The following is a 26,125-nucleotide window of genomic DNA, read 5'->3' on the forward strand; positions in this document are numbered from 1 at the left end:
GGTCTAATGGAACACTTTGTGTATCGCAAGCTCAAAAAATACTCTTTCTAAAAATAGCCCCTTTACTCCTGTGCCATCTGCATTGCTTCTTTTTAGTATAGCCAAAATATAAAAGCTCTCACACATTTACACAAATAGACTCTTGTGATTATTCACATTATTATACACTAGTTTCCCTTCATGCTCCTTGGCCTGAGAAGTAGGATTAGGGGAAGGAAATATGGGGAGGAAAAGAATAGCAAAAGTGATGCGTATTGTAAGGAAGAGAAAGCCAGTACTTCTGTGGGCTACAGATTACGTACCCCTATCCTGGGAATCATACATGGTTATGTCTTTTCCTTAGGCTTAAAGTCCAAACTAATCACATAATTGGATAAACTCCTTGCTCCATTTATTGTTCTTACAAGGTGACAATGATTTTTGGGGGGAGGGGACTAAGGTAAACATATGTTTGGAGAAAGGGAATGAGGTGATGTGCTGCCTTAATTAGCTTTTTAAATGTAAGTTGATGCTGCATCAGCTCTCATATTTGAAATTTGTATTTTTAATTAGAAAGAAGACTAATAAGGGAGGATTTGCATATAAAATTCCATCTTTTTAATGTGAAATTCATCTATCTTTGCACCATTATATAGGCAATCCTTATGTACACAAAAGTATAATACTATCATAATTGCTGATTATTCTGAGGCAGTTATCACATTTTTTTTCTTGTTTGACTCAATATCTGGAAGACCAGTATCCCAGGCCATAATTCCTAAATAAAATAGGAATTATAATTTTCTTGCATTCTTTATTTGGCATAGTAAAAAAGAGATTTAAGTAGGAAATATAGAAGTCCACAAACACTGTATATTTCAATAAAGATGTCATGGGAAAGAAACACTTTGCAGTGCTTTATAAATCATGTGATCCCAGGTCTATGAAAATGTTGGCAGCTGGAAGTAAAGAATGTCCCAGAGTCCCTACAATGATGGCCTTTTCGCTCTCTGGCACGCATTGCTGAACATTTAGTGTAAACTCGGGGATCGGGGAGGCATATAGGTGTGACTGGCAAAGAGAAGAGTGTGAAGCAGAGGGCATTTTCATTTGTTGAACATCTAGAATGTTGTTGTAGATACTGTATAGGTAGCATTTCCAACATCTTGTATATTTATCACGACAACCCTGAGAAATAACTATGACAGTCACTTTATGGTTGGAAATCCATGGTTCAGATAAGTTAAAAATCTTTTTTTTTGTAAGATTTTATTTATTTTTTTCATGAGAGATACAGAGAGAGAGAGAGAGAGGCAGAGACAGAGAGGGAGAAGCAGGCTCCATGCAGGGAGCCCGACGTGGGACTCGATCCCGGAACTCCAGAATCATGCCCTGAGCTGAAGGCAGACGCTCAAGCTGAGCCACCCAGGGATCCCAAATAAGTTAAAAGGCTTGTGCAAGGCAAATTAGTAACAGAGGTATGATCTGCACTGAGAGTTCTAATTCTGAAACCCCTATCTTTACACTCACCTTTCTGGTTGTATGTGGCATCCTTTTCTTTTTAAACATCACTAGTGTCTTGCTTTATCTGACTCAGACTGACTTTGTGTTGTCCTTTTCCAGGATTCAAAGCATTTCCAAGGAGCTCTTTTGAGGAGGCACACATAGCTCTTGTACTATCTCTGAATGGATTCTTCAGACTGCATTCTTTTTTCTTTTGCTTTCTTACATTAGAAGAAACTTAGGGATACCTGCTTTGTCCTCTACTCAAAATTTGATAGCTCATAGCTTTACTTTTAATGAGACAGATTATAGCTATATCTATGTCTCTATCTATACCTATCTACATAGAGCTATAACTATAGCAACAATTGTAACTATATATTTTCCTACTTTAACTACCAGCACTACCCGACTCCTATAGGAGTAAGGTGAAATCAGATTGTCCATTGCAAAAGCCAAATTGTGAGCTACATAAGTTTTCTGATGTCATGAAGTTTGTAATTCATATAATTTGATCATATCAATAGCACAGGATGAAAGAGAAACACAAGGGGCACCTGGGTGGCTTGGTGGTTGAAGGTCTACTTTTGACTCAGGTCGTAATCTCAGAGTCCTGGGATCGAGTCCCGCGTCAGGCTCCCCATGGGGAGCCTGCTTCGACCTCTGGCTATATCCCTGCCCCTCTCTCTGTGTCTCTCATGAATAAATAAATAAAATATTTAAAAAAGAGAGAGAAAAACACATATTTGCAGCCAAATCAACATATCATGGTCTTTCTTCCAAGCCACATTTACAGTTTGGGTTATGCTCTGAATGCACTACCAATGTGCCATATTTGTATACAATGAAAATTAGGGCAGGAGTAATACTTACATTTTTGCTTTTTCTTATACCCAACATCCAATCAATCTGTAAATCCTATGGTGCTACTTTCAAAACTGATCCTGAGAATTTACCATATCTGCCCCGGTTCTCTTCAGTAACTTGTGGAATTGTGCACTTGTCTCCTATCTAATCTCCTGGATTCTGTTCTTATCTCCCTACATCCTGTCTCCAATTGACTTAAAATATTAGAAGCACTTAAATAAGAGCACAATTTTCTCTTCCTTAAAAACTTCCAAAGTTCTTACCACCGATAGCATATGCAGTCCAGTGTAGTCTAGCCAGATCCAATTCCCTGCCTAGTTTGTGACCAATTCCCTACTTGCTCCCCCCCCCTTTTTTAAAGATTTTATTTATTTATTCATGAGAGACACACACAGAGAGAGGCAGAGACACAGGCAGAGGGAGAAGCAGGTTCCATGCAGGGAGCCTGATATGGGACTCGATCCTGGGTCTCCAGGATCAGGCCTGGTCTGAAGGTGGCGCTAAACCGCTGAGCCACCGGGGCTGCCCCCTATTTGCTCTCTTTACTCCCCATCCACACCAACCTTCTTTGTCTTAAATCCATGATGCTCATTCCTGCCTGTGGCCTTTGCACAGGCTGTTCCCTCTGCCTGGAAGACTTTCCACCTCAGTCTTTGTGTGCAGGAACCTATTCCAATGTCATCCCCTCAAAAAAGGGATCTCTGTCTATCCCGTATAAAATTATCTTCTCCAGCCTCCAATGGCTACTCTCTTCCTTATCACCTTGCTTTCTTTGTTTTCACTTAAACTTTTTATTTTGAGCTAATTTTAAACTTAGAGAAAATTTGTGAAAATAGTGAAGAGTTCCCAACATCCTTTCTCCCATATCACCTAATGTTAACATCTTATGCAGGTTTAGTGCAATCAATGATCACGAACAAATTGGCATTGTTATGATATTATTAACTAAACTGAAGATCTTTTTCAAATTTCACTAATTTTTTACTAGTGTCCTTTGGTTTTTCCAGGGTCCTACTTTATTTTTGTCATAGCACTTATTGCTATTTGGAATGACATTATTTGTTTGTTTTTATTGGCTATCCACCTTCCCAACAGAATGTAAGCTCTAAAGATAATGAACTTTTCTCTTGTTATCACCCAGTCCTATTTGTTGAACAAAAGAATGAATGAATGCTCTGGAAAGGTAGAGCTGATGCGAACTACATGTAGTATCATTACTTCATGATACATTCTGATAAGCAAATGCCCATGGAGTTGAAAAGGAAGTGATGCAAGGAAGGGTAAATCTTCTGCTTTGTTAGAAGCTGCTTACTTCTCCACTGTTTTTGAATTCTTTTGTGTCCATGAAATACTTGGCAACTGATGATGGAGGATGACAATGTTCTAGTAGATTCTGGATTCCACCAAACAATGCAAGGTCAAATGCTAACTGTAACACTAATCACTATTTACAGTATTTACTGAAAATCCTGAAAAGATTGCCAACACAGCGGAAGAAAAATTGCTTCTGGGGAGTAAAGTGTTGTATACCTGCCTTTAGCTAATCCTGTGATCAGTGAAAACTTAGATGTCTCTAAGCAGTGATACAAAGCTATAATCCCCTTATAACCAAGTATCACTGAACATTTTCAGAAGATTCTTTGGCTTAAATTTAGCATTTGCTTGTTATGGAGTGCAAAAAGTCATCTAAAACCTAATCATGATTTCTGGCAAATTAAGTGTTTTAGCTTTTTTCTTCTTTGCTGTAAGTTAAATAAAACAGAAAAGGTTCTATGTATGAGTTATATCATTAAATGTGACTTACATTCATAAAGTCAGTTTTTGATGGTAAAAAAAAAGAAAAAAGCACTGGCTTTTATCCAAAAAGACACAAAGGAACAAAACAAGAAACGCCTCTCTGTAAAGAAGACACACCAAAGTTATAGTGACATTTACTTTTCTTCACTAGAAAAACATGAATCACTTCACAAAATCTGCTATTTAAATCATATCAAATTTAGGACTACTTTCTTTTGGGCTAGAAGAAGAATTTTAGGCATTTCCTATGAGAAAAAGAATTATTTGTTTAACCACTCTGTTAGTTTGGCCAATTAGGTTTTGTTGTTACATAAAGAAGGTTAACCAAAGGTAAACTGTGTAGCAACTTGTACTATTGTTTAAACATGTACTGATTCTCAAGCAAAAAGGAGATTCAACATTTTAAAAGAAACTGTGAATTTTTTCTGGTGGACATCTCTTAATTTGGTAATTTTTGCTTTGCCCGAAGCATGTATACCAGTTACTATACATTATTGAACCTGTAATTTCTACCCCCTCCTACAAGCTCCTCAGCCTCTCACATTTCCCCATGCTTCCAGCAGAGTCCATTAGCAGGGTGGGTTCGATGGGTGTGTTAGAGAAGAAGTCCATATAAATTACTGGGTCTAGCAAATTGGAGGAGTGTCTAGGCAAATTCTATATAAGATTTTTAGCTAGACTGGCCTTACTGGGTGGTGGTGCAGGGTAGTGTCCCCCCACTAGTTTCTCCACCAAGAGAAAACTTGTTTGTGGTGCTCTGCTCTTTACATATCATGGCCCCAATCATTGAACTAAACCTTGGATTTGCTCCTCATCAAGCATCTAGCACCTACTTTCGTCCATTTGACCTTCAAAATATTTTGAGTATCTGATTCTCTTTTCTTGCCTCCTCCATCCTCAGTTGCTCTGAGACTATGCTTCCCAAATTTGCCTGTGAGAAGAATCACCTGGGGGCACTTATTAAATATATCAATCACTGACTTTAAGCCTATTGAATCAGAATTTTTAAAGGACAGTATCAATAATGGATGTTTTCAAAAGGACTCAATTATGTGAACTACGAAAAGCCACTGTCAACTTTCTTGCCTGGATTGTTGCAAAACTCTTCTCTCTGGTCTCCAGTCATAGCTCTGGGCAGCTCTCCAAATAGCAGCCTAAGGGTCCTATTAAAAAGTTAGGTTAGTTTGGTCCTCTTCCTCATGCTTCTCTATCTTACTGAGTTAGCCAAGTGCTCCTTAGGATAACCTCTAAAGCCAGCTCCCAAATTCTCTAATCTATTCTCTTGTCCCTCTCCTCCTTATATATTCCATTCCAGACACAGAACTTCTTCCCCAAATCCTGTATCAGGGCCTTCGCATCTCCTGTTTCTTCTGCTTAGATTATAACTTCCTAGATACCTGCTTGATTTGTCCCTTCATTTCCTTCCAGATTGGACTCAACCATCACATTACCAGAGAGGCCACTCTAAATGAAACAGCAATGCCTCACCTGGATTTATCTTATGCCTCTTATTTTTATTCATAGAATATAAGCACCTGCCATATTATTATTATGAATATTGATGTTGTCATTTTTTTGTGTGTGAAAGCAGGACCTATTTTTTGAAAATGTGGGTTGCCAGGATATAGCATGGTTCCTTGATTCTAGTTGGCTTTCAGGATGTGTTTGTCCAACTGTTCAATAAGTAAGAAGATAATTGAATGGATGAATGAATGAATGAATGAATGAGAGATTGGGAGTGTGTGCAAGCTTTTCTCACTGGCTCACCAAGTATAAGTGACTTAGAGATCATAGTAATCAGACGTGGAAAACAGGTGACAGAAAGCCCATCATATTTCTGGTGGAATCCCTTCTAATGATTGAACAAACAGAGCTATTGGGAAAGAGGGGCAGTAATATGCATGAGGACTTGCTTCCTTTCCCAAACATTTTTCCATGTTTCAACTGATGTTTGGAATTTGGAAAATCTGAAGTATGAAGAGCTGCTGATTCTATGTATCTTTCCCTCACTGGTCTTATTGAATGAGGACTCTAAGAGCATGGTGTAATGCCTATTTGGTCAGCTCCAATTGGCTACCTTTCTTTGACTAATTTGAAAGACACTGTATTATTTTCCTAGAACTGCTGTAACAAATACTACCAACTGGGTGGCTTCAATAGATATTTATTGTCTCATAATTTCAGAGTCTGGAAGCTCAAGGTCAAGGGGTCAGCTGGGTTGATGTCTTCTGAGACTTCTCTCCTTGGCTTAGAGACAACCACCTTTTATTTCTATCTTTCTGTGGTTTTGTCTCTATGTAACTGTCTATCTCTGTAGACTCACTCACATGCATACATAGGTAGGTATGTCTAGTAATACCTACAATAGGAGAGAATCACCAGCACATTTTTCCTATAAACAAGGTGCTACTCCTATTAAATTTCTTGAATATTTACAAGATCTCAGACTTGCTTTGCTCTTCTCTTTTCCCCAGTCACTCTATTTGTATTTGCATGTACTATTATTGCTCACTTCAGATTAATTATTTGAGACGCACACATTTATGTTAACAGATATAAGACTGCTCAAAAATGATGATGAGTACAAGTGGGCTCTTATAAAATGTGAGATGTAACTATTTAATATTTCTGAAATTTACTCTCTCTTTTTCATACTGGAAAACTAATGAAGGCCTTCATGAGGACTGAGCAAATGCAGTGTAAAGGTTCTCAAAGAGTGGCCCATGGAGCACTGGACAGGGTGTGTGTCCTAACTCCCAAGACGTTTTCAGGTTGTTTGGGATCAACAATTTTTTCAGACCACTTGTCTTTTTTAGTATGTTGACATTTTTACTGGTGGATGCAAGTCAATGGTACCAAACTGGACCAATGATCATAAAATCTCTTTGCCATGCATTTGCAGTTCAAAACAAAAACAAATGCCAGTTGTACTTACGAATGCCCACATAAAACAGTGATAATTTTAATTTTGTTAAATCTCAATTTTGACTTGTTAAAAATGCTTTGTATAACTAAATGGGAAATTCAAATAAAGCATCTTCTGCTACATTCTGAAATATGTATGTTCCTTCAAGGAAAAGCACTTGAGGGTTTTGAGTTGTCAGCAGGAATACCCACTTTTTTTTTTTTCATGGAACACAATTTTTACTCAAAAGAACAACTGATAGATAAACTATAGATATTCAGATTTGGATATTTGGGAGATTGTGTGTGTGTGTGTGTGTGTGTGTGTGTGTGTGTGTGAAAATGAACAAAATGAGCCTGTCAATTCAAGGGAAACAAATGATAGTATTTGATGTTAATGATAAGATTTGACTTTTCAAGCAAAAACCCACACTTGTCACGGTGACTTGACACCTGCTTGGTATTTGAAAACCTAACTGATGTGCTTGGAGGTGATACTAACAACATAGCTTCCTTGGGGCATCAGGGTGGCTCAGTTGGTTAAGCATCTACCTTCGGCTCATGTCATGATTCCAGGATCCTGGGATCAAGCCCCACATAGAGCTCTGCACTAGGGAGGGAGTCTGCTTGAGGATTTTCCCTCTCCTTCTGCCTCCTGTCCACATTCCCCCTGGCTTACTCTCTCTCTCTCAAATAAATAAATCTTAAAAAAATGTAGTTGTTGATATTGAATAATAAAATATATCAATACTTGGAACATCTGTATAACTTCATAAGCCAGTATTTTCTCTTTTTAAATTTTTTTTATTTTTGAGAGCATATGTGTGGATGGATTTTCTTCATATGCCTCAGCCAAAACAATATATCACAACAAATTGAAGGCAGAAGCAGATAGAATTCAACTGTCTTCTGCCAAACATTAAAGAAATTTACAAAATTATAAGACAATGCCATTCTTCTCACTAAATTATTTTCAGGGGGATATAGTTATTTTTCATAAAAGTATGTTATTTACACTAACATATTTTGTACATTACTGTTATTTGAAAATGAATAAATAAATATATCCTAAAATTTGCAGTGCTTATTTTTAATATGGTAAATAGTGATAAATTTAACCCACATAAACAAGGGCCCTTTTGGACCTTCAATGATATTTAAAGGCATTAAATGTCTTGCAGCCAGTATGTTGAAGAATCCCTCATATAGTGTCTTTTCTGTGGTTTAGGTCACTTTGGTTCTTTCATTATCCTGATTCTATGCTGGCTTAGAAATAGTCATCTTGGCACTCCTTCCTCCCCAACATCTCAGACTTTGGTATGAATGTTTTTTTTTCAAAGATTTTATTTATTTATTCATAAGAAACACACTGAGAGAGAGGCAGACACATAGGCAGAGAGAGAAGCAGGCTCCCTTTGGGGAGCCTGATGCAGGACTCAATTCCAGAACCCTGGGATCATGCCCTGAGCCCAAGGCAGATGCTCAATCCCTGAGTCACCTAGGTGTCCCATGGTATGAGTCTTAATGTCTATTTGCAGAGAGCTTTCAGTCTTTCTATTAACAACAACAAAAACTCAGTCTGCTAATTTTCTACCTCAACTGTCTTATTTAACCAATGATGCTATTTTATGCTTTTTTTTGAATATCTATAATCTCATTTATTCAATGCATATACTTACTCTCAACTACATTACACTAAGTGCTCAGGACATAAGTAAGGCAGATACTGTTATTAAGATCTTCACTTTTAATGGGAGAGGAAGGAAAAAAAAACTAACCATCAATAAAATTAACAGTATGATTCACACTATGAGAAATTGCACAGGATGCTAGGGGCACAGAGGAGTGAAAGTCATACCAGGTTGTGGTGATCAGAGAAAGCTTTCCAAAGGTAGTGATGCCAGTCATGAGTCTTTAAGGGCAATTAGAAGTTGTCAGATGGGGGCTTGCTCATTCATATGCCTAGAAGTTGAGGCTGACTGTCAACCTAGAACTTAGGTGGGATTTTTTTTTTTTTTTGACAAAGAGAGAGCGGGGGAGGGGACAGGGAGCCAAGGGACAGCAGGAGAAAGAGAAGGAATCCCAAGCAGGCTCCATACCCAGAGCCCAGCATAGGGCCCATTGTGGGGCTTCATCTCATAATGCTGAGATCCTGACTTGAGCTGAAATCAAGAGTTGAACACTTAATTGGCTGAGCTACTCAGGTGCCCCTTAGGTGGGACTATTGACACACATCTTATGTAGACTCTCCGTGTGACCTAGGCTTCTTCATATGTTGGTGGCTGAATTGTAGGGTGAGTGTCTAGAGAGAAAATGTCAGAGGCAAACTGTGCCCTTTTATGACCTAACCTTGTGCATCATGCAGCATTACTTTCTTTCAAATTCTATTATTTTGAGTCTGTCAAAAAGGCTATTTGATTTTAAGGAAAGGGAAAATATACTCCACTTCTTTCTGGTGGAATGTATTGCTGTGGATATTAAAAAAAAATTTTTTTTAAGATTTTATTCACTTATTTGTCAGAGGGAGAGAGAGTGAGAAAGAGTGAGCACACAAGCGGGGATAGGGCAAAGGGAGAAGGAGAAGCAGACTCCTCCCTGAACAGAGAACATGATGTGGGGCTCAATCCCAGGACCTTGGGATCATGACCTGAGCTGAAGGCAGATACTTAACCCTCTGAGCCATCCAGGTGCTCCACCATGGACATTTTTGGAAAATAGTCTGTTCTTGATGCACAGAGTTCACACGCCTCTTACATGCAAAATAGACCTAAACCCTCTTCCAGACTCCTCAGATATCATCCCATTATGGCATCTGGCTCAGGTTTATGGTCCAGGATCCTATAATCTAAATCAGGTTTAAAGGCATGATGCTTCTCAGTTGCAGTTCCTTGAATATGACCCCCTAGTAAAGGTTTTCTCAATTTGAAGACCTGTGAACAAAGGAGAGGAGTTATATGCTCCCCACACACTCAACAACAATGGTGGGATAAACATAGGATAAATTCTGTAGACACTTCCATTTTAAAAAGGAAGAAAATGGAGGATACTCTAGATCAATTCTGAAATCTATTTGGATATATTTATGATTTCCTTCATTAGGGCTTAATCTTCCACCTAGAAATGGTTCTTTATGGCTCTTAACTCTGCCCTCTGAGTGATCTTCCCTTTCAGTGAGAATCATCTGTTTGCAGCTGAGTGATATTCTCAGCCTGTTACCTGCACATGATATTCAGAGCTCAAAAGCCTTCTTTTAAATTTTTTTGCAATATGAAGAGAAGACCTGGTATGGATGGAATGAGGGATGGAGTAGTGAATTGGTAGAAGATGACTCAAGAGAAACAGGCTACAAGTCATCCACTGAGCTAGAGTCTTATCCAATCAGTACAATATAGAAATACCAATTTCTGCTACTTATTCTCTTTTGTTGTAATTTTCCTGAAAGTATTCATACTGCTTTAAAATATTTATTGCTGAGGTCAGGCAAGGTATGTTTATAGGCGACAATAGTTTTAAAGTTCATCTTGTTGTTTGAATTTTTATTGCAAAGTGCTATCACATGTGTACCCTTTTAGTGTTCCTCAAGTGTCCTGTGGGCACAGAGGATTTTCCAGTTAACTGCTTCATATCCATTACATGTAAGGTACTATTTCTGTCTGAGAATTTCAATGCTTGAAATCTAATACAGCTTCAACTAGGAATCTATGTTTTCTGGGAGAGTGCAAATTCTGTTAATAGGCTGTAATAAGAGAAATAAGGCCAACAAGTCACTGTAGGTAACTCAAAATACATAAAAGTTTCTCTCCTATTTTAAGTTTCTATGGATAGGTAGCTTTGAGTTTGCAAATATATATGACTATCCATTTATTGGTTTTTAAATCAATAACTTGATCTGGTTCAGAAAAGTTAGTTGTTTTGTTTTAATTATTTTCTAAGGTATTTTATTTTTAAAAATTCTTTAAAAGATTTTATTTATTTATTCATGAGAGACAGAGAGAGAGAGGCAGAGTCATAGGCAGAGGGAGAAGCAGGCTCCATGCAGGAAGCCTGATGTGGGACTCAGTCTCTGGACTCTGGGATCACGCCTTGAGACAAAGATAAACGCTCAACTGCTGAGCCACCCAGGCGTCCCTCTAAGGTGTTTTAGACTACGGCATATTTTAGTTTACAGCATATTTTTACCTTATGAGTCCTTCTGTTAATAGCCATCCAGTATTTTTAGTCAAAATGTTGAGAAAAAGGGAAAAAGCTGAAAATTACCATATATTTTATTCCCCCAAATTAATCATTCTGTGTAAAACCTCTAGGGTACAAACAATGCATTACTGCTGCAACAGATAATGTCACATAAAATCCATAAGGATGTAAAGAGAGGAGAGAAAATTTAGGAGAGATTAAAGGATATCCGAGATAAATTGGCAAACTAACGCTGAAGTAGCTCCCATTCAGTTTGACTTAATCAATATTTTTGTTGAAGATTTGCCTATTTGAACAGGATAATCCTTGCCTTTTAGTTATGAGCTGTTGTGTGGATGTGAAGTGGGCATTATAATTCTGTATAATTAGGGCAGTAATCATAAATACCATGATAGATGAAAAACAATGTGTGCAAGCTGAGCAAGCTTTCTATGCCATTGGAAGAGGTGAGAAGAAAAGGTAAAAGAATAGAAAAATACAGGATGTCTTATGGAAAGACTAAATACCTTATTTTGTTGAAATAATAATATAGGAAGAAATGACTTAGAATGGTGGGTTGTATGTAGATCCACCCAAAAGATCTGGAATGCAAAAGAAATACTACCTTTTTCTTCCCTGTGAGATGAGGGATATAGTTGAAGATTTTAGAGAAACTGTGATACATAATTAGGTGGTGATTTTTAAGAAATATATATCTTATAGCTCTACGAGTTATGGTTGAGAATTGATAACATGGGGTTAGGTTTTCTACAATCAGAAAATTAATCTGATTTTTGTGTTTGTTTTTAGAATGTCAAGAAGATTGCTCTGTGCATAGTTTTGGTTCTTGAAAAAATTATTTTGAATAAATAATGGAGAAAAAGTCTAAGCTCTGTTTAGCAGCTTTATTTCAATATGTTTACTTGTGAATGTAATTACATAGGTTGTAGAATATCTACAAATTATAAAGTACAGTGTTTTAAACTTGGAAAGTGTTACTATGTCATAACAAACACAGTAAGCTGTACCTTGTGTTTTTTCTAAAATACAAGGGGTGGAAGAACTTCTTTTTAAAGAGTCAGAGTAAGTATTTTAGAATTTGTAGGCCATGTGGCCAAGACTACCCAGTGGTGGTGTTGTAGCATAAAGGTAACCATAGACCATATGTAAATGAATGAGCATGGTTGTTTCTATAAAACTTTATTTACAAAAATAGTCTGTGGGCTGCATTCGTCTCACATGCTATGGTTTTCCAACCCTTGATCTTCATCCTCAGTTGTCTTTTTTTTTTTTCTTAAAGGACTTAGGTTCATATGTAAAGATATGAACAGTAACTGAAATAAAATGCATCAAGAATAGCTAAGAAACAGGTTTGAAATCTCAATTATTCAACATAAGTAAGTTCTAGAGATCTACTGTGTTACATTGTACACTTCAAATATTGTTAAGAGGTTAGATCTCACAATATGTGTTCTTATCACAAATAAAATAAAACAAAAAAGCTAAGAAAGATCGGGCAATTATTTTATTTTGTTTCTATTGTATTTTTCATTTTATTTTTAACACTTAAACCTTACTCATTTGGAATTTTTACAAGTTGGATGGTACTAAGTTGAGATATAATACCTATTCTAAATGGATAGCTAGGTGTGACACTAATATCTATTTAATAATCCACTTTCCCCCCTACTTATTTGTATTTCACATTTACCAGATATAAATTTTCCTCTATTTATGGGTAATTCAAGTTCTAAAAGTGACTCCAGAATGACACGATATTAGTGACCATTGATGACATTTGTTGTCATCTTTTGTTGTGACATTTAGCTTTATTTGTGTCTAAACATTTTTTTTTAAAGATCAGAATTCATAAGTAGAGGATTCTGTCCATGAAATTTTCATGTGTGTGTCAGGCTTTCACACCAAATACCAAAACACTTTTCAGAAAAATGTATGTAATAGATTACTTAAAAACAGAAGAACAACTATAAGTAATTCTGTGGTGAAGATGGTCTTCCTAAACTTAATACTAAGGAAAGAAAATATAAACTGATTACACCTAACTATGTGATTGTAGAAAATTTCTGTATGGTAAAAAAAATAAAATTCTACAAAAACACCATAACAAAGTTAAAGGACAACTCCCTCCAAATATCTGCAGCTGATGTGTTGAACAGAGGATTAGACGTTTACTATCAGTTGAAGAGAAGTGTAGAGGCTTCTTAGAGGCTGAAATGGCTTATGTCTAAAAAGATTTTGTAGCCAAGCTGGCCTTGGGGTCTTGTAAGTATCTTGTCCCTCTGTTTTTTAATTCATGAAGTGGAATATTAACTGCTCACAGAATTGTCATGAGTTTTAAAATGAATTAATGTATATAAAGTGCTGTTGTTTTTGTTTTATTAATGGTTACTATTATTTATATTGTGTGGACAAGAGGAATTGTTTTTTTAATTCCTAAGTCTGTGGACCAAGAGTCACATTTAGGATCCAATGTAGAAATAATTGTGAATCTCCTGTGGCCTCAGACCATGCTTATTATTTTATTAGGAATACTAATACTTAATCAGGGGAGAAGTATGCACTGAAATCATGAAGTGGAAAGTAATAATCCTAATCAATTCACATAAAGAGCAATGTACATGGTTATCGAATATACAAAATATTCAATTTTACTATTAATCACAGATATATCTACAGAATGGGAGAAGATATTTGCAAATGACACATCAGATAAAGGGCTAGTTTCCAAGATCTATAGAGAACTTATTAAACTCAACACCAAAGAAACAAACAATCCAATCATGAAATGGGCAAAAGACATGAAGAGAAATCTCACAAAGGAAGACATAGACATGGCCAACATGCACATGAGAAAATGCTCCGCATCACTTGCCATCAGGGAAATACAAGTCAAAACCACAATGAGATCCCACCTCACACCAGTGAGAATGGGGAAAATTAACAAGGCAGGAAACAACAAATGTTGGAGAGGATGCGGAGAAAAGGGAACCCTCTTACACTGTTGGTGGGAATGTGAACTGGTGCAGCCACTCTGGAAAACTGTGTGGAGGTTCCTCAAAGAGTTAAAAATAGACCTGCCCTACGACCCAGCAATTGCACTGTTGGGGATTTACCCCAAAGATTCAGATGCAGTGAAACGCTGGGGCACCTGCACCCCGATGTTTCTAGCAGCAATGGCCACAATAGCTAAACTGTGGAAGGAGCCTCGGTGTCCATCGAAAGATGAATGGATAAAGAAGATGTGGTTTATGTATACAATGGAATATTACTCAGCGGTTAGAAACGACAAATACCCACCATTTGCTTCAACGTGGATGGAACTGGAGGGTATTATGCTGAGTGAAGTAAGTCAATTGGAGAAAGACAAACATTATATGTTCTCATTCATTAGAGGAATATAAATAATAGTGAAAGGGAATATAAGGGAAGGGAGAAGAAATGTGTGGGAAATATCAGAAAGGGAGACAGAACATGAAGACTCCTAACTCTGGGAAACGAACTAGGGGTTGTAGAAGGGGAGGAGGGCGGGGGGTGGGAGTGAATGGGTGACGGGCACTGGGGGTTATTCTGTATGTTGGTAAATTGAACACCAATAAAAAATAAATTTAAAAAAAATCACAGATATAGCAGTAAGCTACCCTGTCATTACAAAAAAAAAAAAAATGAAAGCAATATTTGGCTAGAATTTGAGAAGTTAAATCTTGGTTTAGCTTTTAATTCCAATCCTGATAAGAATATAAACATACGGCCTATCCAGAGACAATTTGGAAATTGAAATTTAGACAATTTGAAAGTATGTATCAAAAATCTTAGAATATGAATGATCTTTGTAATATTTAATATAACCATGAAATCTTAGGAAAGGAGAAATCTTTATTCGATATTGCTAACAGGAAAGACTCAATTTATGAAAATGCTATGTCTAATATGAGTCAATTATAATAAAAAATATTAAGAATGTATGTGCCCAGAAAAAGCGTAAAGAGATTTATAGTGGTTATTATTGAGAAGGGAAATGTTGTGTTTATGTGTTTTTAAATTTCCTTTACTAATCTATCAAATAATTCTTCTCTATTTAGAGTATAAGCAATATCACTTTCAGGGGCTGTTGCTGTGGTCTAGACCAGGGGTTATAAACTTTTTCTGTTAAGGGCCAGACAGTAAATATTTTAGGGTTCATATATCATATAGTGCCTCCTGCGAGCCCTCATGTCTGATTTTGTAGGGCAAAAGCAGCCACAGGCAATCCAATAACACTTTATTTACAAAGACAGGTAGTGGGTGCGTTTGACCTGTGGGCCATAGTTTGCCAAGCCTGCCAAGCCTGCCAAGCCATGGTACAGACAAGGGATAACTGACTTGACTTTACAAGTGACACCTAGATTACGAAGGTGGGAATAAGGCCAATGTTGAAACATTGCTGAGGTGCAATTTACAGGTCTTGAAGACAGTCTATAATGCAGAAGGAAAGGAGAGTTAACTGTGCCTCTGAAGTTTCAGTTTCAGACAACACTGAAGGATGAGTGATGGCTGTCAGCCAACATGGAGAACTCAAGAGAAAGATCAGATCTGTGAAGAACATGAGAGAATCCATTTGTGATGTGGCAAGTGGCATGCTGTTTGCAGAAAGGCATTGACACACATGGGCTTGGTGTTCGGGGATGTAGTGAGGTGCGGAGCTGACACAGGATTCAGCTGTGTCAGTGCAGAAGTGATAACTTGATAATCAACACCATGGGGATTGGTGAGATCTTAGCATTTAAAAAAATCAGTGTGACTCACACCAGCTTGAAGAAACCCAAACTTTGATGCCTGAAGATGCACCAAAGTACTTAGATAGGATGATTAGGATCATTCACCATAGTTTACCCTCTCTCTCCTCACTCTGGCAGTGGGAAAGATAGCTCTAGAAACAGAGCTGACAACACTCCAAATGCATGGCCAGCTTCCTTCTGTATTTCATTAGCAGAGAATGCAGAAGTGGGAATACTACTTTGTCAGTACACAAAAGCAAAAGGCTACATTCACATCTCACGTCAAAGCTGTCTATTTTTAGGATTTTTGTCCTAGGAAGCCAACCTCCTGCTGAATGATCGAAGCAGAGAGAATCCATTTCCATTTCAGCAGATTCATTATAGTGCATCTTGCCTGTTAAGGAATTAATTAAAGGTGGTGTTTTTGTTTTCTTCCACACATATACACACACATGAGAATGTACGCAGTTTAGGTATCTTGTGAATGTCACACAGGTAGTTGACTAGAATTTGATAGTATAGTGGTTCAAAAAAACCAAAACAGAACAAACAAACAAAAAACAACAAGAACAAAGTAAAAAGAAAGATAAAAAAAAAAAAACCTGGATGGAATTTAGGAAAAACATTGTAACCGTCTTCTCCGTAATGCAATAATATTATCATTATCATTATTATTCAGAGATATGGTCATTTAAATCAGTAATTTTCAATGCGGAGTTTCAATGTTTCCATAGGAAAATTATTCTGATATTTTGGCATCAATGAAAAAAATAGGAAATGGGAAAGAGATTGAGGGCAACTTTTTAATAATATGGATTTTTCCCCTTTTCACATAGTGCGAAAATTACAGTGGTTGCCAGAGGTACTAAAACAGTCAGACCACTTTCAGAAATTCAGTCACCTCTTAAACACTTAGAGGCTGAAATGAGTGAAAACCCGTTTTCAGAAGAGTTTCCAAGGAAGTAGAAAGTTTCCACACCCTACATCTTGTACTAAAAGAAATGGAAACTGGGCTCTGTCTGCCAAAAAGTCTGAATTATTGTGTCACAGGCTGTTGAACATTATAATCAGCAATAAAAAATGTGAACATGCTTGATGCTATATTAAAATGCACTTTGAAAAGTTTACCCTAATAATATTTTTGGATTTATTTTATTTCATTTTTTTGCAATGCTAACAGTGTTTCCACATTCCCGATAACAGAAGAAAAACAAGACGGGGGAGTGTGGGGGGAATGAAATGGAAATAGAGAGCTTCAGAATTAGTGTACTGAAAAAAGATTTTTTTTTTCCTCAAAAATCCCTTGGAAAAACCCTGGTGTTGTCTGATGGGCCAAAGACTAAGAGTAGAAATTTCAGTCTTTATTTTTCTGATTATGAACATAATGCATACTCATATAAAAATATAAATGATTTAGGAACATATAGAAAGTAAAAATTATTGCTAGATTTCTCAGAGATAACTATTGTTAATATTTCCAGATATTACTGTAGGCATCTGACTTCATGCATGTATAAGTATATAATGTACGTATAATATTGTGTATGCATAATTTTACATAAATGAGTGCACACTTTGGGTTTTGTTTACTCAGCTTTTTTCATTCAGCAATATCTCGTTGATATTTTTACAAGTCAGTAAATATGGGTTTATTACTTGATTCCAGGTTTTATTCTTTTATGTATGATTCTGTTACATGGACATTACACAAATTACTTAGTCAATCTGTTGGTCATTTTAGATTGATTGCAATTCTTTGCTATTTGAATAGTCCTGGGATAGTTATTCTTATAGTTTGATTGTTTTATTAGCATAAATTCCTAGAATAGAAATTCATATATTTATTCAACAAACATTTATAGAGTGCCTATGCTATGGTGGGTATTGGCTTAAGCACAGGGGATTATATTTTCAGGAACAAGAAACAGATCATAAATAAGCAAACACATGAATATGTGATTCAGTTTATAAGCGTTATGGCAAAAATAATTCAGGGTGATGCTCTACAGAGGATTGGTAGTCCAACTTAGACAGAATGGACAAGAAAATGTCAATGATGAGGACGTATTCGAGCTGAGATCTAAATGTCAGAATGTGTCCTGGTATACATGGATCTGGAGCAGAGCATTATAAGCAGAGGGAAAAGCAAGTGCAAAGTTCTTAAGGTAGCAAAGATCTTGGCATGTTCAAGGACTAGAAATAAAGTCAGAGTCTGGGACTCCATGGGATCATAGAGACAGTGACAAGTGATTAAGATAGGGATGCATTTCAGGGCCATTCATGTGAGGCATTGCAGGCAATGTGAAGCCTTAGGACTAAAATTTTAGTAGATTGGGAAGCCATTGGGGGGTTTTATGCAAAATATTTTAAAAAGTTGACATGGGAGGATACTGAGTTTAAAAAGATCACCTTGGCTGCTCTGTGGGCTGTGGGGTGATGCTGGGGCAAAAGTGAGAGAGGAGAGAGATCAAGCAGAGTTAAATGTCAGTAATTAAGGAAAATTCAGGGCAAGGAGTTTTCTGGGGGGTGAGGATTATAGGTTGAGAATTCTGTTTAAATCATATTTTGCTTGAAGGTCTTAGACACAATTGTAGATATACATTAAGCAGCTGGATATCTGAATTTGGAGCTTAGAAAAAACTAGAAGTGCTAGAGAAATAAATTTGGAAATCAGCATATGGGCAGTATTAAAGGCTTGGAACTGGAGCTATAACTTAAGGAGAAAATATGGAAAGAGAAAAGTAGAGGGCTTAGTACTAATCCCTGGAACACTCACACATTTAAAGATGAAGCAGAAAGGGGGAGCCAACAGAGGAGGCCAAACAGCAGCAGTCAGTGAAGTAGGAGGAAAACCAGGAAAGTCACAGAAGCCCAGGAAGAGATGGCATTTTAATAACTGAAGGGCGGTAAACTGTGTTGAATCCTGCTGTGGTCTGAGTAAAATGAAGACGGCAATGTGACCATTGGACTTGGCAACACCTTAGGGAGGGCAGTTTGTGTAGAGGGCTGGAAACAGAAGCCTGGTCAAAGTGGGCCTGAGGAGGAAATGGGCTACGAGGAAGTGAAGTCCATGACGGATAATTCTTTCAGGAATTTTACTTTGAAAGGGTGAGAAAATGTGGTAGGTAGATGTAGAAGTGAAGACAAAGAGACAAAGAAACTTTTATTTATGTATTTCTTTATTTACTTATTTGAGAAGAGGGAGAGTGGGGTAGGGCAGAGGGAGGAGTGGGAGACAGAGAATCTTAAGCAGGCTCCATACCCAGTGTGGAGCCCAATACTGGGTTCAATCTTATGACCCTAAGATCATGATCTGAGTCGAAATCAAAAGTCGGGCGCTTAACCCCCTTACCCAAACAGGTGTCCCATTATGAAGAAACTTTTAAACATGGAATGTTCTAAATATATTTAAATATATTTAAGCTGGAATGACCCTATAGAGAGAAAAAAATGATAATGCAAGAGAAATAGGTTAAAATCAAGGACCCTCATTCTTGATTAGGCAAGAAAAGATGAGATCCAGGAAGTGGGAGCAGGCTTTGCTCTAGGAGACCTCCATTATGCCAAGAAGTATGGTGGACAATGTGCATGCAGACCTCATAGGTAGGCCATTAGACTTGGGTTGGTTCTCTAAGGGAGTCCTCAAAATATATCTACTTACTCAAGGAAGTCAGAGGAAAGATGAGGAGTTAAGAGTGTGGTAAGAGGAGAAAGTGGTGGAGGTTGGGGCACTTAGAGAAAGTATGAAAGAGCTGTTTCAGAAAACCCTAGGCATGTTTAGAAAGATTGCCAGTGTGTACTGCTGGTATGAGATGTGGTTACTAATTTAAATGGAGCTTAGATAACATGGTTATATGCATTTTTTCCTCTAGCCCTGTGCAGCAGCATAAGTACAGGTATGAGAAGAAAACAGGGGATAGATTAGTATGATGGCAGAGGGAGAAAGAAGCAAGGGGCTGAAGGTGTTTGCAAAGCTGGATAAGGTAGGAATTGTGGAGATGAGAGGTTTATAGTCTGAACTATGTCCTCTCCAAATGCATACATTGAAGTCATAATACCCCGTACTTCCCAATGTGACTGTATTTGGAGTTGGAGTCTTTAAAAAAGGATTTGAGATAAAAGGAGGTCATTAGAATGGGCCCAAATCCAAAAGGACTAGTCTTCTTATAAGAAGAGATTAGGATATAGACACACACACCGGGAAGACCCCATGAAGACAGAGGGAGAGGACGACCATCTATAGGCCAAGGAGAGAGGCTTCAGTAGAACACAACTCTGCCAGCACTTGATCTGTGAGAAAACAAAAGTCTGTTGTTTCAGTCACCCAGGGTTATTCTGTAGTACTTTGTCATGGTAGGAATCTGTAGTATTTTGTCATGGTAGCACTAGCAAACTAATAAAGAAAGGTATCATGAACTTATTAAAGAAGAAGTTGGGTCAACAAATTATATGTTCAGCTGACCACTCAGAATAGTTGGCAGAAGAAGATGAATACAAGTGAGCTTGGAAAATAAGAGGTGGTAGGGATCAGGATCCTTCGAAGCAAGATTTTGAAGGTGGTGATGTTACTGGTAATGACCAAACCAATGGTTGAGCCTCTGGGAGTGCTAAAGTAGGGCTGAGGAAAGGATTATTGGAAGAAAGGAGTGAAGACTGAGAGGACAGGGTATTTGGTGAGTCATTTGTGTAGATGTTGAAATCACCCACAAATGGAATAGGAATGAGAGTGAAATAGTGAATCAAATGAATAAAATACCCCTCAAAATGAAAGAAAGAACCATCAGAATATGACAGATGATAGGACAAAGGCAGGGATAGGTATGTTCTGGTAGTGCTCAATTGAAGGAGGCATGCCAAGGAAGAAGGAGGGGAAAGAGTTTAAAAGAGACAATGGTGAGGAAAGAGAGCATGGTCTCTTCACCCCTAGACCCTGACTATTGGGGTCTGAGCAAAAATCAGCCTTTAGTGAGAAGACTGCCAAGGAGACAGAGTGTACAGGGGCCTTCCAGGTAGAAGAAGGTGAAAGAACAGATCCAAATCAGAGTTGAGGATGTAGAACAGTTTGCTTATTCTGGGCCATGAGTTCTCTACGGGGGAGACAGAGTGATAGTGAAGAAGATTATGAGAATGACTAACTTAGGAGCTGTGTCTTTGGCTTTGAATGCTGCTGAGTGGAAGAGCATATATGGATTGATACAGGACCCACAGCTCACTGGGGAGCAATCCCGGATGGCCATATGTGATCCAAACACATAGGCGATTATTCCCTGGGAAGAAACAGCCTGGTGGACTGGATAAAGTCCTTGTAAGATCTGTTTACCATAAGAAGGGGCATTGTCTCCACCTATAAATGCCAACTGGGACACCCCAGATGAAGCAACTGATATATTTTGTATGTAAACTGTGCGAGACCAGCTTTTTGATGATAAGGATATTTAGCTGTTGATTGTGCCCCTTACCAGGTCATGGTAAATGCTGTGGGTAAAGGGGCTCCTTCCTCATGGCATCCCATAATACCTTATTGTCACAGAACTGAAAAATAGTTAGGAAGCTTTATCCAATTTGCTGTCTCAGCTATCTGTGATGGGCTTTATAGATGCTAATAAAAACTTTAGGTTTTATCATGGGAAGACATGAGGAAAGAGTTGAGGGACTCCCAATAAGGTGGAGACTTTTATTTTTATCCTTTAAGGATTTTTATTTATTTATTCATTTTAGAGAGAGACCATAAGTATGGGTGGGGACAGAGGGAGAAGGAGAGAATTTCAAGCAGACTCCCTGCTGAGCACAGAGCCTGACATGGGGCTCGAGCCCAGGACCCTGATATCAGGACCTGAGCCAAAGTCAAGAGTTGAGTGCTTAACCTACTGAGCCAACCAGGCACCCAAGATTGAGATTTTTAAATGGTTATTAAGAAGAAAGGTCTATAAAGTGAATATTGATAGGAAGGAAACAAAAAGAAGACAGAAAGGGGAGGGTGAGGGGACTACTCCCAGTAGGATGGAAGTTTTTACCTTTTTAAAAAAGATTTTATTTATTTATTCATGAGGGATACAGAGAGAAAGGCAGAGACACAGGCAGAGGGAGATGCAGGCTCTGTACAGGAAGCCCAATGTGGGACTCGGTCCTGGGACTCTGGGATCACGCCCCGAGCCAAAGGCAGATGCTCAACAGCTGAGCCACCCAGGCATCCCAAGATGGAAGTTTTAAAATGGTGGTTGGGAAATGAGATGGATGAATTGGACATTGATGAAGTTAAAAGAGAGGTTTTAATATAATACTACCAAAGGTTGGGGGAGCCAAAGCAATCCCCTACTAGTCCCCCAACAAACCTGCTTTATTTATCCCAATTTCAAGAAACTAGAAAAGCTGGAAGACAGAGATAGCTATGGGAAATCTTAGCAGCCATTGCTTGGGGCAGTGGTTGGGCAGATTAACCAAGTTAACATTGATGAAAGGGCCAGGCTCCCTTGGTTTGCCTCCTCAGTGGGGACCCAAAGTGTTTGGCACAAGAGTAGATAAAATAGTCTGGGAGTAGAGAAAACAAGTCTCCAGGACTCCTTGACACAGAAGTCCCACAAACAGTTGTACTAAAACCCATTGGCAAAGCCCTGACTCATGCTACCACTAGATGGAGAGAGTGTCAGAATGTAATGGTTGATGGGATTGTGAAAGTTGGAATGTTTAAGCAGATAATTATATGAAGCTGTGTCAACTTGTCCTGAATGTTTTGTGGGAATGGACATTATGTCTGGCTGGGGAATACTTTCCCTACCCTACCTAGTGTTGTCAAACCAGAACTGTTGATGAAGTCCTAATGGAGGTCACAGTTCGGAATGTGAGAAATTTAAGGGCTGATGGAATTAAGGCAGAAGTTTGTGGGAAAGTTGGCATGTGTGGACAGGCTTTTTGTGAGGTGGTTGTGTCTCTTTTACCCGATTGTATTATGGGGGTGGACACTGAGTCTGACATGGAAATGTGTCTCCTACCGAGTACTATAAAACAAAAGGTATGGAGAGCCACCCTTGAAGCAGTATTAATGGGACACACTAAATGGGAACCAATAAGTTTGCCTGAGCACATACAATAGGAACAGAGACTGGGCTGCTGGGAGGGACAGGCTTTCTGTGTGATGGTCCCCTATAGACGGGTCTGGAGTGCAGGAGTTTCTGTCCCTGTGGAGTTGGGGTGCATTTTTCTCCTAGTGTGAATGTGTTTGCCCACCTGGAAACTCTCCTAAACCAACTTCGGGGATTTTTATGGGGGCTTCCTCAGGTAGGCATGATCAACCATTAATTCCATTTTTAAAATTTTTGAGTTTTTAATTCCAGTTAGTTAACATCCAGTGTTGTATTAGTTTCAGGTGTACAACATAGTGACTCAACACTTCCAGTAATCACCCTGTGCTCATCACAAGTGCCCTCCTTAATCCACATTATCTGTTTAACCCACCACCCAACCCCCTCTCCTTTGGTAAGCATATTTGTTTTTCTATAATTAAGAGTCTGTTTCTTGATTTCTCTCTTATTTTTTCCCCTTTGTTCATTTGTTTCTTAAACTCCACATGTGAGTGAAATCATATGATGTCTCTCTTTCTCTGACTTACTTCACTTAGCATAATACCCTAGTTCCATCCATGTGGTTGCAAATGGCAAGATTTCCCTTTTTTTCTGGTTCAATAATACTCCATTGTATCTATATACCACATCTTCTTTATCCATTCATTAGTCAGTGGCTACTTGGGCTGCTTCCATTTCTTGGCTATCATAAATAATGCTTCTGTAAACATAGGAATGCATGTATCCCTATGAATTAACATTCTTGTATTCTTTGGATAAATATTCAGTAGTAGCAATTGCTGGTTCATAACATAATTCTATTTTGAACTTTTTGAGGACCCTCCATACTGTTTTCCATGGTGGCTGCACCAGTTTGCACTTCTACCAACAGTGAGCGAATGTTCCTTTTTTTTCTACATCTTCACCAACACCTGTTGTTTCTTGTGTTGTTGATTTTAGCCATTCTGACAGGTGTGAGGTGATATCTCATTGTAGTTTTGATTTGCATTTCCCTGATGGTGAGTGATGATGAGCATCTTTTCATGCGCCTATTGGTCAAGATCGTTATCTTGACAGCTGGTAATGTCCAACAGGGAGCAAAGGAAGAGCGATCTCCCTCAGACTACTAGTTTGATAGAGAATTGGAATGGACAATTAAAACATCAGTTGTCTAAAACGGGGAGATAAAAGCTGGAAGGGCCGACTTACACAGCTTCATGAGTGTGTGTTTGCATTCAGCACAAACATGAGGGCTGGCTAAAGGACTGTCCCTACTAGATAGATCTTGGTTTTCCTGGTAGATCTGGGAAAGGCTGGTGAGGAGGAAAGTGTTGACATTCTTTCCTCCTCATGTCATTTCAAATTTTGTTTCTTTCCGTCTACTTGATGCAGTGGTCACAGGACCAAGGGCTGTAACTTCAAAGTCAGAACAAGGATGATTCCTAGCAAGAAACTGGAACATGTTTTGAACCTTTATGCCATGATTCCTTAGGTCCTGATGGGGCAAGATATATCTTCACCCATCTGCCAAATTGAGATCAACAGTGAATTCAGCTATATTACCTGATGGTAAAAGTAGCTCTCTCGTTGCAGCTAGGTAGCATTACTCCATGTGAACGGGAGTGGATGGAGGAGGAGGAACTTGCTAGGGTGGCATTGCTGCCTGCCATCTAGATTAGCACAGTGACCGAACTAATGTCCCTTCCAAAGGTGGAAAAGTTTGGTATAAATGGAGAAAAGGAAATATCATGGCTGAGGGAAAGGGAATAAAGAGATGGGCTATGTAATGTAATGAGGGAAAGCCAGTGTTACAATAACACCTCAAGAGAGGTTCAGTGTAAAAGATGATATTGTCTCTTAGCTCAGGAATGCCAGATCTCTCAAAAGGTGAAGCCCCTCTTACTGAAACTACTTCTGTTTCTGGAACCTGATACAATCTATGGAAGCCTCCAAATCTGAGTGGCCTTACCTCTCATGTCCTAGGACTTGGATATAATAGTTATTAACGACTGAATGGGATTTTAATAATGTGCCAGTGTCTTCACTTTTATGATTGTTTTGCCGTAAGAGATCCACATTCATCCTCCCCCACCCTTTTTTTTTTTTTAAAGATTTTTATTTATTTATTCATGAGAGACACAGAGAGAGGGAGAGAAGCAGAGACCCAGGCAGAGGGAGAAGCAGGCTCCATGCAAGGAGTCCAATATGGGATTCCATCCTGGGACTCCAAGATCACGCCCTGGGCCGAAGGCAGGCACTAAATCACTGAGCCACCTAGGGATCTCAAGAGATCCACATTCAAAGACCAATGGGTGATACTGTGATTTATAATAAGGAATGTATATTAGATCTTTATCCCATTTCTAGCACAGAGCTCTTAAAACCCTTGGAGTTCCCTAGGTATTACAAGCCACAGAGGTATTTTTTGTTATGTTAACAACGTGACCTTTGGACTGCACTGAAGGCTGGGTGCTGGTTGCCTAGAGACTCAACTCTATGATTAGAAGGTTGAAACTTTCCCTCTGGGACATGGGGAGAGGCTGTAGGTTAACTCAATCTCCAATGGCCAATGATTTAATCCGTTGTGCCTTTGTAGTGAAGCCTCCAAAAACCCTGAAAGGCCTGGGTTCAGAGAGCTTCCAGGTTGGTGAACATGTGGACATGGGGAGAGAGCAGTGCAGCCCTCCCCAAAACCTTGCCTCATGCATCCCTTCCATCTGGCTGTCCAGACTTACACCCTTTTATAATAAATAGTGATCTAGGGAGTAAGTGGCTTTCCTGAGTTCTGTGAGCAGCTCCAGCAAATTAATCAAATCCAAGGAGGGGGTTGCAGGAACCTCTGATCTATAGCCAGTTGGTTGGAAGTACATGTGACAACCCGGACTTGCAACTGGCATCTGAAATGGAAGGCCAGGGAAGGGGTTGGGGGGAGGTAGGCTTATATGACTGAAACCTGGGTGGGTAGTGTCAGAATTGAGTTGAATGGTGAGATACCCTCCTGGAGTCCTAGAATTGCTTGTTAGGGTGGGGCAGTGCCTATTGTCACCCCTACTACGCACACACCCATAA

This window comes from Vulpes lagopus, chromosome 12 (assembly GCF_018345385.1).
Source record: "Vulpes lagopus strain Blue_001 chromosome 12, ASM1834538v1, whole genome shotgun sequence".
Classification (NCBI taxonomy): Eukaryota; Metazoa; Chordata; class Mammalia; order Carnivora; family Canidae; genus Vulpes; species Vulpes lagopus.